The 14,147-nt window shown below is 42.7% G+C and overlaps 1 pseudogene; it reads left to right on the top strand.

Moving 5' to 3' along the window:
- The first annotated feature begins 1,025 nt into the window (after positions 1-1,025).
- On the top strand, positions 1,026-2,042 carry LOC144269565 (beta-1,3-galactosyltransferase 2-like; annotated as a pseudogene).
- The last annotated feature ends 12,105 nt before the right edge of the window (positions 2,043-14,147 follow it).

Consider the following 14,147-nt stretch of genomic DNA (forward strand, 5'->3'; position numbering starts at 1 on the left):
TTTCCAGGTTTTTTATTCATCCAAAACAATTAACCAAAGTAGACCTGACCCTTGTATGACCCAACTTGTTTTGGTGAGCAAATTATTCAAATGAAAAACTTCACCCAGCTTTACTTAAAAATACAACAACATAAAAAAAATATAAACACTTACAAATTATAACTAAAATTGAAGGTACAGTTGTTTTCACCTGCAGGGTGGTGATGAGCTTGAGTACGTATCAGATTGACCTATGATTGATACAGATAGATAAAACATCTGTACGTCAAGATGTTGTTGTTACTGCAAATATGGTTCATTTTAGCATGTTTCATAAACATACATAATTAAAATAGAATGTGCCCTGTATTCTTCATAAATATTTGCTTGTTATGGGTCTCTTCTCTCAGTATAAAAGAATAATTCCATTAATGTTAAAGTCACACTTTTAATGGAAAGACACATAGGATATGGAAAACATTTGGAGTTCTATTTTGGATATAACTGAAATTGCATTGCAGCAATTTGTTTTTCATATTATAAAAGTTGACCAGTTTTGTAAAGTTTGGGATGAATTGCATTGGGCAATAAGTGTTTTGTTTATAATTTTGTATTTGTATTATCCTCATAAAGAAAAGTTGGAAAATGAAGGCATTAGTAAAGTCCAAACATAGGATACCAGTTCTTTTGACAAGAAAATGACCAATCTACATTATATCAGGATGTAAATTAGGGAACATTTTTAATTAAAAGAACCCTAACGAATCAATATTATGAAAGTGATTTGGTCATCTGACTGTGTCATGGAGGAAACCAATCAGCTGCATGCAAAACCCTCTTCTTCAGATATCTGTGTGACTAAAAGCAGTTTGTTCTGTATCATTTTGAAAACCACCACCATGACCTGCTATGGAAGATATTTTCCCATTTCTTGGAGGTGCTTCAAGATGTGTATTTTCTTGATTGACTCCACCTGTTTTCTAGGGATATATTTGTTTTTCATTCCTATGACACTTAATTACTTTGCTCTTTTAGCAAAAATCAAAATGAAAGAAAACACTGTCTTGAATTTAATGGAAAGATTTCCATTTCCTGCCAAAGGATATGAGAAACCTGAGACAGCAAAAGAAAACATTTTCCTGAGAAGCAATGTTTCCAGCTTCAGACAATTCTTGCTAAACAGGAAGATAGGGGGTCTAACTGTAAATGCGGCACCATTTGCTACTGAAATCAATGATACTCAACCCTTTAGGCTTGTTGTTAACGAAAGAGATAAATGTAATGAAAGAACTCCTTGCTTAATACTATTAATAGCAACCAAAGCTGATGAAAAGCAGCACAGGGAAGCCGTCAGGAAAACCTGGGGAAATGAATCTGTGGTTCCAGGAATAAAAGTTGTTCGCTTATTTATGTTGGGTATTAACGACAAAGAACAAAATGAAGCCCTACTGCGGGAAAGCAGTCAATATCATGACACATTCATGACCATTCAACAAGACTTTCTGGACACAAGGTTACAAGAACCTAACTCTTAAAACCTTATGGGTTTGAAGTGGGTTGCCATCTACTGTGGTGGTGCAAATTTTGTCATGAAAACAGACAGTGATGTTTTTGTTAATACAGAATATTTAATACAAAGTCTCCTAAGACCACTTATGCCTCCTTCACAGTAGTATTTCACTGGCTATCTTATGAGAAATGGTCAGCCTCATCAAAATAAAGAAAGCAAATGGTACATGCCCAAGGAAGTCTACACAGCTGAGCGCTACCCTGATTTTTGTTCAGGAACTGGATATGTCTTTTCTGGAACCCTGGCTGCAAAAATTGTCAATGCATCTTTAAAAGTCATGTATACATACTTAGAAGATATTTATGTAGCTCTTTGTCTTGAACAAGCAGGAATTAATATGGTGCCCCCACCTAATAACTATTTGTTTAATATATATGTCCCATTTTCTCCTTGTATATACAAAAGACTGATTACCTCCCATGCAATTTATCCAAATGAACAGATAATATACTGGGAAACATTGCAAAATAACAAACATGTATGTGGTAAATAAAGCAAATGTATGGCAGAGATTGTCTGGGATTACAATATTGGCTTCTACAGTATTTCAGCCTTACAATTGCTGAATGTTCACCATGAACCGTCTATGGAGGAAGAGACAGACTTGACACAATATCCTTCATTAAGGTTTCAATTAAATTTATTTTTACAAAAAAAATTATACTGAAGTTGTGTTTTATCCCCAGAACAACTTCAGCATAAGTACTGTTTTGGTATAAATATTATTGAAATTTGCAACGATTTGGGGCTTTTATTCTACTTCACTTCAAAATGAGTTTCAAATAAAGAAATTAAATTAGGGAATTCTCTTTTATTTCCTAACCACACTATAGTTTAATCATGCACTAGCATCTTGTGCTACCTTCTAGTCCCTTGATAATTACCTGTATTTGATTTTTAAACCAAAAGATGCAACAACAGTGGCTACTTTCCTTTCCTACAGAAATAGAGGGAAATTATCTTGTATGGCCTTGCTGCTGCTGGAGAGAACAGTTTGAGTCCTTCCTTTTACATCTTCTTTTCCAAACTTTGGCTACCTTCTCTGTTTGGGTGCATTCCAGAGCAGGGCAAGTTCAAACAAAATGAGTCCAGTGCAGACATTCAATTGGGTTTCAGTCTGCAGGACCTAAGATTCAGTATGATGGTCTCTATTCAACTGCTTCAGACTCCTATATTACACAAACTTTGGGGAACTGAGTTCCGCAAGGGCTGACGAAGGAAAAGAGTAAGTAATTGATGTGTGTGTTGTGTGGAATAGTGGATGGTGCGTGTCCGTTTCACTGAGTGAGGGGAAAACCTGCCACCGACCTACGGGTACTGGAAAGACTGCAAAAGTGGGAGGTCAAATTTGAGCGGCGTTGCAATGCCATGGTGTGACATTGCACTCCATATGTTTTATGGAACTATGCTAATGTACACATATTAATTCAAGTGACACCATCATAGGATCTAATCACATTAGCCACGCCATCAGGGGCTCATTCACCTGCACATCTACCAATGTGATATATGCCATCATGTGCCAGCAATGCCCCTCTGCAATGTACATTAGCCAAACCGGACAGTCTCTATGCAAAAGAATAAATGAACACAAATCTGACATCAGGAATCATAACATTCAAAAACCGGTAGGAGAACATTTCAACCTCTCTGGCCACTCAGTAAAAGATTTAAGGGTGACAATTTTGCAACAGAAAAGCTTCAAAAACAGACTCCAAAGAGAAACTGCTGAGCTTGAATTAATATACAAACTAGATACCATTAACTTGGGTTTGAATAGAGACTGGGTGTGGCTGGGTCATTACACATATTGAATCTATTTCCTTAAGTTAAGTATCCTCTTGTCAACTGACTAAATAGGCCATCTTGATTATCACTACAAAGTTTTTTTTCTCCTGCTGATAATAGCTCATCTTAACTAATTAGCCTCTCACAGTTTGTATGGTAACTTCCAACTTGAACATATAGTAAGATATATATATATATATATCTTACTATATGTTCCATTCTATGCATTCGATGAAGTGAGCTGTAGCTCACGAAAGCTTATGCTCTAATACATTTGTTAGTCTCTAAGGTGCCACAAGTACTCCTGTTCTTTTTGCAGATACAGACTAACACAGCTGCTACTCTGAAACGAGTGAATATGATGTAACTGGGATATGCTTCATGCAAAAGGACTCTTGTAAGGTCTCTTTACAAAGCTTATAATCTACTGAGTGTGTTCATCCTGTTTGTTTGCATGTATTATTTCTATGTCTGCAGTTATCAGAATAAGATATAAACTTGTATTCCTGATGTAAACATTTTAAGTGGAAGCCATTAAGGGTGCTTCAGAATCAATGAACCTATGAATGGGTTTGTTTACCTGCAAGCCTTCCTATATATGTGTCTCCCAGCTACTAGGTAATGAAGAAGGCGGTCTTATAGTGACATGTGATCATGTCTGAATTGGAATCCATCTTAAACTTGGTGATTTTTCATTTAGAAAGAGAGGTGGGGACCCAGAGAGACAAAAGATTCCCACCTTGTGCCAAAGCTATAAAAGAGGGTGGAACAGAACAAAGGGGGATGCCAGTCATGAGAAATCCCTTAGTTACCACCTGATCTGGAACTAACAAGGACTGTAGCAGGGGAAAGGATTGGGACTAGACTAAGGAGGAGTCTAGTCTGTGAAAGAAGCTTATTGGAACATCTCTGAGGATGAGATTTACCTGTATTCAATTTCTTAAATGTATTAGGCTTAGACCTGTGTGTTTTGTTTTATTTTGTTTGGTAACTTACTTTGTTCTGTCTGTTATTACCTGAAACCACTTAAATCCTACTTTTTATACTTAATAAAATCATGTTTGTTTATTTAACCCAGAGTAAGTGATTAATATCTGGGGGCGCAAACAGCGGTGCATATCTCTCTATCAGTGTTATAGAGGGTGGACAATTTATGAGTTTACCCTGTAGAAGATTTATACAGAGTTAAATGGGTGCCTGGGTGCTGGAGACAGGAGTACTTGCTGAGCTGTTTTCAGTTAAGACTGCAGCTTTGGGAGCATGGTTCAGATCTTGGGTCTGTGTTGCAGCAGTGTAGTGTGTCTGGCGCAACAAGACAGGGTTCTGGATTCCCAAGCCATCAGAGAAAACAGGATCAGAGGTAGTTTCAGCATATCAAGTGACAGTCCAGAGTGAGTCTCTGTGACCAAACCCGTCACACATGGACTAGGTCACAATGTCACAGTGCAATGCTCCTTGCTCAAATTTGGCCTGCCCACCCCTCCATTATGCCAGCAGCAAAGGGTTTCTGTGCTATTATGCCACATAGCTCTAGCCAGGGGCAAAGAGAGGGTCTTAGCCCCCAGCTCAAAAAAAAGAAGCAACAAGCTACAAGCCAAAACTAGCCAGCAAGCAACTCACAAGCCAAGTAAGCCAAAAACAAGCCAAATTTCTGCATTTTTTTCCACAGGTTTGCATGTCTTGGACTGGGCCTAAGAACTGGTGGGGAGACATCTGACAAGGAGCAAGGGTATAGGGAGAGATCTGGGGCTGGCTGGGCAAAGAGACTGGGATGAGGGGAGAGGAACTGAGTTTGGATGAAGAGCCTGGGGAGGGGGATTGGGACTGGGAACCAGTGGTGATGGGGAATGTGGGTAGGGCAACTGGAAGCAGGATTAGGGAGAGAACCAGATCACAGGAGGAGCTGTGACTAGGAAAACCTACTGGCTGGGCAAGGAGACTGGGGCTAAGGATCTGTGGGGAATCAGCTTCTAAATCTGCCCTCTCCTGAGAATGCCCAGCCACTGATATTGGGGAGCACAAGACTGAATTTAGGCTTGTTCAGCTCTAGCTAGCCTGTGGGCTCACGTGTACACATTTTTCTGATTTCACCTAAACTTCCTCCTATGAAGCTCTTACAGGAATCAGTGTTCATACCTCCCATTTCTGGGTGGTGGTGGTTATCCCTCCTCCAGCCCCCATGTTCCCAAGAATGCCTTTATTATTTAATTAATTTATTTATTATACTGCCCACATATAAGAGCTTTCTTTTAAAATAATTAAAGCAGTCTTCAAGGCTTTGTGTGGAGAACTAATCCTTTCTATGAAGTCTGTTCGAACATCCCTCATTCCTTAATGCCTTGTTCTGTAAAATAATGGTTCTTTGCTTCGTGACTATCCAAATGTCTTAGTATATAATTTAAAAAAAGATTAAATTTATTTAAGCCTTTGAAAACTGGAAATTAAAAGTACCTTTTTAATGTAAATACTTTATTTTTTAAAAAATGCTTAATTTTTAATAACATTTGTAGAATTTAAATAATAATGCACAGGCTTTACTCAAATTATTTATAGTGAGAGATCATCTGCTATTGAAATACAGCGACCTCTGGGGTGGAGCACAGGACCAGTATAAAAGCCCAAAGCAATACTTAGTAACAAAGCACACACTAACAAATAAATAAGATAGTAAATAATCTTATAAAACCTTTTACAAGGTTAATGTTTGGTTTATTTCTAAGTGTTTTGGGCCTGAATCTCCACTGTACTGTGAGGTTATTTATACCTGTGGGATGTGGATGCAAAGCCCTTTACACCTACTTTTTCAGAGGTATATAAGGGTATGTCTACACTACGAAATCAGGTCGAATTTATAGAAGTTGTTTTTTTAGAAATCGGTTTTATATATTCGAGTGTGTGTGTCCCCACAGAAAATGTTCTAAGTGCATTAAGTGCATCAACTCGGCGGAGTGCTTCCACAGTACCGAGGCAAGCGTCGAATTCAGGAGTGTTGCACTGTGGGTAGCTATCCCACAGTTCCCGCAGTCTCCGCTGCCCATTGGAATTCTGGGTTGAGATCCCAATGCCTGATGGGGCTAAAACATTGCCGCGGGTCATTCTGGGTACATATCGTCAGGCCCCCGTTCCCTCCCTCCCTCCGTGAAAGCAAGGGCAGACAATCGTTTCGCGCCTTTTTTCCTGAGTTACCTGTGCAGACGCCGTACCACGGGAAGCATGGAGCCCGCTCAGGTAACTGTCACAGTATGTCTCCTGGGTGCTGGCAGACGTGGTACTGCATTGCTACACAGCAACATCAACCCCTTGCCTTGTGGCAGCAGACGGTACAGTACGACTGGTAGCCGTCCTTGTCATGTGCAAGGTGCTCCTGGCCTCATCGGCCAGGAGCGCCTGGGCAGACATGGGCGCAGGGACTAAATTTGGAGTAACTCGACCAGGTCATTCTCTTTAGTCCTGCAGTCAGTCCTATTGAACCGTCTTATGGTGAGCAGGCAGGCGATACGGATTGCTAGCAGTCCTATTGCATCATCTTCTGCCGGGCAGCCATGAGATGTGGATGGCATGCAGTCCTTCTGCATCGTCTGCTGCCAGCCAAAGATGTAAAAGATAGATGGAGTGGATCAAAACAAGAAATAGACCAGATTTGTTTTGTACTCATTTGCTTTTCTCCCCTCCCCCGTCTAGGGGACTCATTCCTCTAGGTCACACTACAGTCACTCACAGAGAAGGTGCAGCAAGGTAAATCTAGCCATGTAACAATCAGAGGCCAGACTAACCTCCTTATTCCAATAAGAACAATAACTTAGGTGCACCATTTCTTATTGGAACCCTCCGTGAAGTCCTGCCTGAAATACTCCTTGATGTAAAGCCACCCCCTTTGTTGATTTTAGCTCCCTGAAGCCAACCCTGTAAGCCATGTCATCAGTCGCCCCTCCCTCCGTCAGAGCAACGGCAGACAATCGTTTCGTGCCTTTTTTCCGTGCGGACGCCATACCAAGGCAAACATGGAGGCCGCTCAGCTCACTTTGGCAATTAGGAGCACATTAAACACCACATGCATTATCCAGCAGTATATGCAGCACCAGAACCTGGCAGAGCGAGGAGGCAACTTCAGCGCGGTCACGTGAGTGATCAGGACATGGACACAGATTTCTCTGAAAGCATGGGCCCTGCCAATGCATGCATCATGGTGCTAATGGGGCAGGTTCATGCTGTGGAACGCCAATTCTGGGCTTGGGAAACAAGCACAGACTGGTGGGACCACATAGTGTTGCAGGTCTGGGACGATTCCCAGTGGCTGCGAAACTTTCGCATGCGTAGGGGCACTTCCATGGAACTTTGTGACTTGCTTTCCCCTGCCCTGAAGCTCATGAATACCAAGATGAAAGCAGCCCTCACAGTTGAGAAGCGAATGGCAATAGCCCTGTGGAAGCTTGCAATGCCAGACAGCTACCGGTCAGTTGGGAATCAATTTGGAGTGGGCAAATCTACTGTTGGGGCTGCTGTGATGCAAGTAGCCCACGCAATCAAAGATCTGCTGATATCAAGGGTAGTGACCCTGGGAAATGTGCAGGTCATAGTGGATGGCTTTGCTGCAATGGGATTCCCTAACTGTGGTGGGGCCATAGACGGAACCCATATCCCTATCTTGGCACCGGAGCACCAAGCCGGTGAGTACATAAACCGCAAGGGGTACTTTTCAATAGTGCTGCAAGCTCTGGTGGATCACAAGGGACGTTTCACCAACATCAATGTGGGATGGCCGGGAAAGGTACATGACGCTCTCATCTTCAGGAACTCTGGTGTGTTTCAAAAGCTGCAGGAAGGGACTTTATTCCCAGACCAGAAAATAACTGTTGGGGACGTTGAAATGCCTATATGTATCCTTGGGGATCCAGCCTACCCCTGAATGCCACGGCTCATGAAGTCGTACACAGGCAGCCTCGACAGTAGTCAGGAGCTGTTCAACTACAGGCTGAGCAAGTGCAGAATGGTGGTAGAATGTGCATTTGGACGTTTAAAGGCACGCTGGCGCAGTTTACTGACTCGCTTAGACCTCAGCAAAACCAATATTCCCACTGTTATTACTGCTTGCTGTGTGCTCCACAATATCTGTGAGAGTAAGGGGGAGACGTTTATGGCAGGGTGGGAGGTTGAGGCAAATCGCCTGGCTGCTGGTTACGCGCAGCCAGACACCAGGGCGGTTAGAAGAGCACAGGAGGGCACGGTACGCATCAGAGAAGCTTTGAAAACCAGTTTCATAACTGGCCAGGCTACGGTGTGAAAGTTCTCTTTGTTTCTCCTTGATGAAGCCCCCCGCTACTTGGTTCACTCTACTTCCCAGCAAGCTAACCACCCTCCCCTCCTCCCTTTAATCATTGCTTGCAGAGGCAATAAAATCATTGTTGCTTCACATTCATGCATTCTTTATTCATTCATCACACAAATAGGGGGATGACTACCAAGGTAGCCCAGGAGGGGTGGTGGAGGAGGGAAGGAAAATGCCACACAGCACTTTAAAAGTTTACAACTTTAAAATTTATTGAATGCCAGCCTTCTGTTTTTTGGGCAATCCTCTGTGGCGGAGTGGCTGGTTGGCCGGTGGCCCCCCCACTGTGTTCTTGGGCGTCTGGGTGTGGAGGCTATGGAACTTGGGGAGGAGGGTGGTTGGTTACACAGGGGCTGTAGTGGCAGTCTGTGCTCCAGCTGCCTTTGCTGCAGCTCAACCATACACTGGAGCATACTGGTTTGGTCCTCCAGCAGCCTCAGCATTGAATCCTGCCTCCTCTCATCACGCTACCGCCACATTTGAGCTTCAGCCCTGTCTTCAGCCCGCCACTTACTCTCTTCAGCCCGCCACCTCTCCTCCCGGTCATTTTGTGCTTTCCTGCACTCTGACATTATTTACCTCCACGCATTTGTCTGTGCTCTGTCAGTGTGGGAGGACAGCATGAGCTCAGAGAACATTTCATCACGAGTGCGTTTTTTTTTCTTTCTAATCTTCACTAGCCTCTGGGAAGGAGAAGATCCTGTGATCATTGAAATACATGCAGCTGGTGGAGAAAAAAAAAGGGACAGCGGTATTTAAAAAGACACATTTTATAAAACAGTGGCTACACTCTTTCAGGGTAAACCTTGCTGTTAGCATTACATACATAGCACATGTGCTTTCGTTACAATGTCGCATTTTGCCTCCCCCTACCGCGTGGCTACCCCCTCAACCCTCCCCCCTCCCCGTGGCTAACAGCGCAGAACATTTCTGTTCAGCCACAGGTAAACAGTTCAGCAGGAACGGGCTCCTCTGAATGTCCCCTGAAGAAAAGCACCCTATTTCAACCAGGTGACCATGAATGATATGTCACTCTCCTGATGATAACACAGAGAGATAAAGAACGGGTGTTGTTTGAACGCCAGCAAACATACATTGCAATGCTTTGTTGTACAATGATTCCCGAGTACGTGTTACTGGCCTGGAGTGGTAAAGTGTCCTACCATGGAGGACGCAATAAGGCTGCCCTCCCCAGAAACCTTTTGCAAAGGCTTTGGGAGTACATCCAGGAGAGCCGCGAATGCCAGGGCAAAGTAATCCTTTCACATGCTTGCTTTTAAACCATGTATAGTATTTTAAAAGGTACACTCACCGGAGGTCCCTTCTCCACCTGCCGGGTCCAGGAAGCAGCCTTGGGTGGGTTCGGGGGGTACTGGCTCCAGGTCCAGGGTGAGAAACAGTTCCTGGCTGTCGGGAAAACCGGTTACTCCGCTTGCTTGCTGTGAGCTATCTACACCCTCATCATCATCATAATCTTCTTCATCCCCAAAACCTGCTTCCGTGTTGCTTCCATCTCCATTGAAAGAGTCAAACAACATGGCTGGGGTACTGGTGGCTGAACCCCCTAAAATGGTATGCAGCTCATCATAGAAGCGGCATGTTTGGGACTCTGACCCGGAGCGGCCGTTCGCCTCTCTGGTTTTCTGGTAGGCTTGCCTCAGCTCCTCAAGTTTCACGTGGCACTGCTTCAGGTCCCTGTTATGGCCTCTGTCCTTCATGCCCTGGGAGATTTTGACAAAGGTTTTGGCATTTTGAAAACTGGAACGGAGTTCTGATAGCACGGATTCCTCTCCCCATACAGCGATCAGATCCCGTACCTCCCGTTCAGTCCATGCTGGAGCTCTTTTCCGATTCTGGGACTCCATCATGGTCACCTCTGCTGATGAGCTCTGCATGGTCACCTGCAGCTTGCCATGCTGGCCAAACAGGAAATAAGATTCAAAAGTTCGCGGTTCTTTTCTTGTCTACCTGGCCAGTGCATCTGAGTTGAGAGTGCTGTCCAGAGCGGTCACAATGGAGCACTCTGGGATAGCTCCCGGAGGCCAATACCGTTGAATTGTGTCCACAGTACCCCAAATTCGACCCGGCAAGGCCGATTTAAGTGCTAATCCACTTGTCAGGGGTGGAGTAAGGAAATCGATTTTAAGAGCCCTTTAAGTCGAAATAAAGGGCTTCATCGTGTGGACGGGTGCAGGTTTACATCGATTTAATGCTGCTAAATTCGACCTAAAGTCTTAGTGTAGACTAGGGCTAAGACTTCACAAAGTTCAAGGCAGTAAAGAATCAGACAATCTGGTGAGCCTGCTGCAAATTAAGCACCATTTTTCTCGCATCTTATTTTGTTGTCAAATGGTAAAAAAGAAAATGTAAAACATATCAAATCTATACGTTACTCAATCATTGCATAATATCCAGATTCAAGGAAAAGTATCCAGCTGGTATTGACTAATGAGAATTAATACCAGGATGTTTCTGCAAATAATACAGATTAAATTTGCCAGAAACTTGCTTCTCCAGTCCCCAGAGCAGCCTAAAATTAGAAGGGATCAAGGGTGGCTTAAAGCTGCTTTAGCCCCCGACGCTCCACCCCCCCCCCCATGTTTTCCTGTCTGCAGGTTCTGTGTGGTGCATTAGATGTGCCGTGCTGAATCTCACGTTGAAGAACAATCTCAAAAGTGTGCTAATGGTTCAGTATTTGTTATTGACTGAAACAAAAAGTTTTATTTGATATAAAAGATTCCAAATAGTAGCTCCATTTTATGATGATCATATTCAAGCGATTTGTTCTATTGTGCAGGTTTTCCCTCATAATCCAGTATCCTAGCTGTGCCTCACACATTCAAAAAGTCTAATGCCTGAAATACCTGAACAAAAGCCTGAAATGTATCTTCTTTGAGCAAGTGATGTTAAGTGAGTGTTTGTTTTATTTCACTTGCTGAAAAAAAGGAAATTACCAAGTATATCAAAACAAAACCCAGTGTGTTCTTTTTGTGGTTTTTTTAAAAAACTCTTTTAAATCTACATACCACAATTCTAGGGTCTGTGAGTGCAAGTATGAAGGAAGAAGTGAGAAGCTAGGAAAATGGCTGCATACTAGTTTTTCAGTTCTCCAACCCCAGGCCACCCTCTGAACCACTCCAAATTCTGCCAGACTGGATATGGAAATTAAGCAGTTCAGTTTTCATTTTTCAGCCTTCTCTTTTCCTTAGTGAAAAATGAACTGTTTTACTACTTATGAATTGCTGCTAATTTATTTAATGTAGCTAGTTGACATAACTAGTTAATTTGTTTTGATTAGTGTGTACTAAACCAGTTTTCTATTAATTTTTCAAAGACAATAAGCCTGGCTTTGTTTGGGAATACAGCTGGATATGAGGATGTGCTCAGTCCTTGTACAATTTTCAAAGATTAGTTAAGTCAGTTAGTTACACTGAATAAAGAGGCAGTAAACAAGTTAATTTTTCATTACCAAATAGTGGTCAAAAATAATGTGAATTAAACAAGTATCACTTACATTACTCAGTTGGCAAATCAATGTGAGAGAAGAATCAGACCTACGTGGTGTGTTATGCTGGAATATTGCTATGCACTGTTAGAAGCTGAGGAAGAATGAATTATTTTTCAGAAAACTTGACAGTAGGATTTGGCAAATTCATGTTAGTGTACGTGGATGATGATGCTCTCTGCAGCCATGTATATGAAGAACACACCACACACAAGGTAAGAGTACACAAGCAGAACAGGCACACAGCTATTATGCTTGAATTTATCCCTTCAGAGTTATGATAGGGAGTTGCTATTGTGACCCAAGGACTTCTTAATTCCAACTGATTGAGAGCACAGGGTATATACCAGGAGTGGCCAAACTTACTGACCCTCTGAGCCACATATGATAATCTTCAGAAGTTTGAGAGCCTCAAGACATGCATAACCTGCCCCACAGGGTGGTACCTTTTTAGTCGTGGGTCTTGTGTCCCAATGCCCCCCTGTAGGACTAAAGCCCCGAGACTCCTCTCCCTGTAGGACTAAAACCCCAAAGACCCCTCTTCCTCCAAGACAGAAGCCCCTAGCCCCACCACCCTGCCACAGGACAGAAGCCCCACGCTCCCTCCACAGTCTCCTAGGTGTAGAATTGGGGAGAGGGAGAGGCATGGAGGGCTTTGTGAGCTGCACTTTAACTGTAAAAAAGCTGCATGTGGCTCACAAGCGGCAGTTTGACCACACCTGGTATATAAGGATTCAGGAACCCTGAGTTCACCGAAAGTTCACCTGTGTCATACCGGTCCTCTTATTCATTGTAAGATGTATGTACAGGTGATATTTAAGGAGTTGTGTGTTTGTACAAAAATTTTGTTCTTAAAGCGAGTAAAGTGAACTACCTTAGAAGGGTTCTCCCTGACAGGAGGTTTAAAAACAAACGTGTGTCTTTCTGGCTACATGTAAATGAAGTACTGTATGCTTGACAATGAAGGCTCATTTACTTACTGAGACAAACACTTATGGAGGGATAGGAAATCAACATGAAAGAAGGATACAGGAAAAAAAACAAGCCCATAGGGGAGTTATGTTGTTTGGAAACTAAAACATTGGTTTGGGCAAATATTTATCCAGGGTTCAGAAGAACCCCAGGTTATTCTTTCAGTCTGAAAGGACAAGCTGTAAGTGGGCTTGAACTTATGAAAAGGGGTAATTGCCTGAAAAAGCTGGAGAAAGAACTTAAAGTAAGCTTTCTTGTGGGAGATAGGGAAATGCCTTGTTAGCTTTCCTTTCCAGAAAGCAGGTTATGATTTTGTTTTGTATATAACGATTTGTTTCCCCTGTTCTTACTCCCTATCACTTGAATCTCTGTACTTTGAGAATAAACTTATTCTTGTTTTCATTGTAAGTATATCTGCGTTGTATGTTCAGCAAAGCCATGTTCTAAGGTATAACTAGTACGCTGGTGTGCTGTTCCTCAGCAACAGCAGATCTGATAATTCTGTGAGTGTTCACTGGATAAGGGGCTAGACACTGGAAGGGTCGGTTGAAGGACTTGGGGGTTACTGTGTGCCCATCGCTAACCTGTTCAGAGAAACAGAGGCCTGTAGAAGGCAGTACTTGTTTTCCTAGGGGACTGGTGATTTCAGGGAGCTGATCCACAGCAGGCACAGATAAGACTTCCTTGCTCTAGGGGCAGACAGTGATGAGATGCCTCACAACCCTGGGGCCCTTTTGGAAGTGTCACAGATGTATAATAAAGGAGCAGAGAATAAAATGCTGATAGAACATTTTAACAGCAAGATATTAAATTCTATTACCTGGACATCAACCACATACAGAATATCCACATAACTAAAGGAGATAATGCTTAACAAGGTAAAATGTCTATTTAAGTCAGTTACTTTGAGCCTCCAAACAGCCAAAAATATGAGAGATTAGCTACTAGTCATAGCAATGCTTAGGAGCCACTACACCAGTTACTGGAAGAAGCAACTGGCTGGGTTA

The sequence above is a fragment of the Eretmochelys imbricata genome, chromosome 8, assembly GCF_965152235.1.
Source record: "Eretmochelys imbricata isolate rEreImb1 chromosome 8, rEreImb1.hap1, whole genome shotgun sequence".
Classification (NCBI taxonomy): Eukaryota; Metazoa; Chordata; order Testudines; family Cheloniidae; genus Eretmochelys; species Eretmochelys imbricata.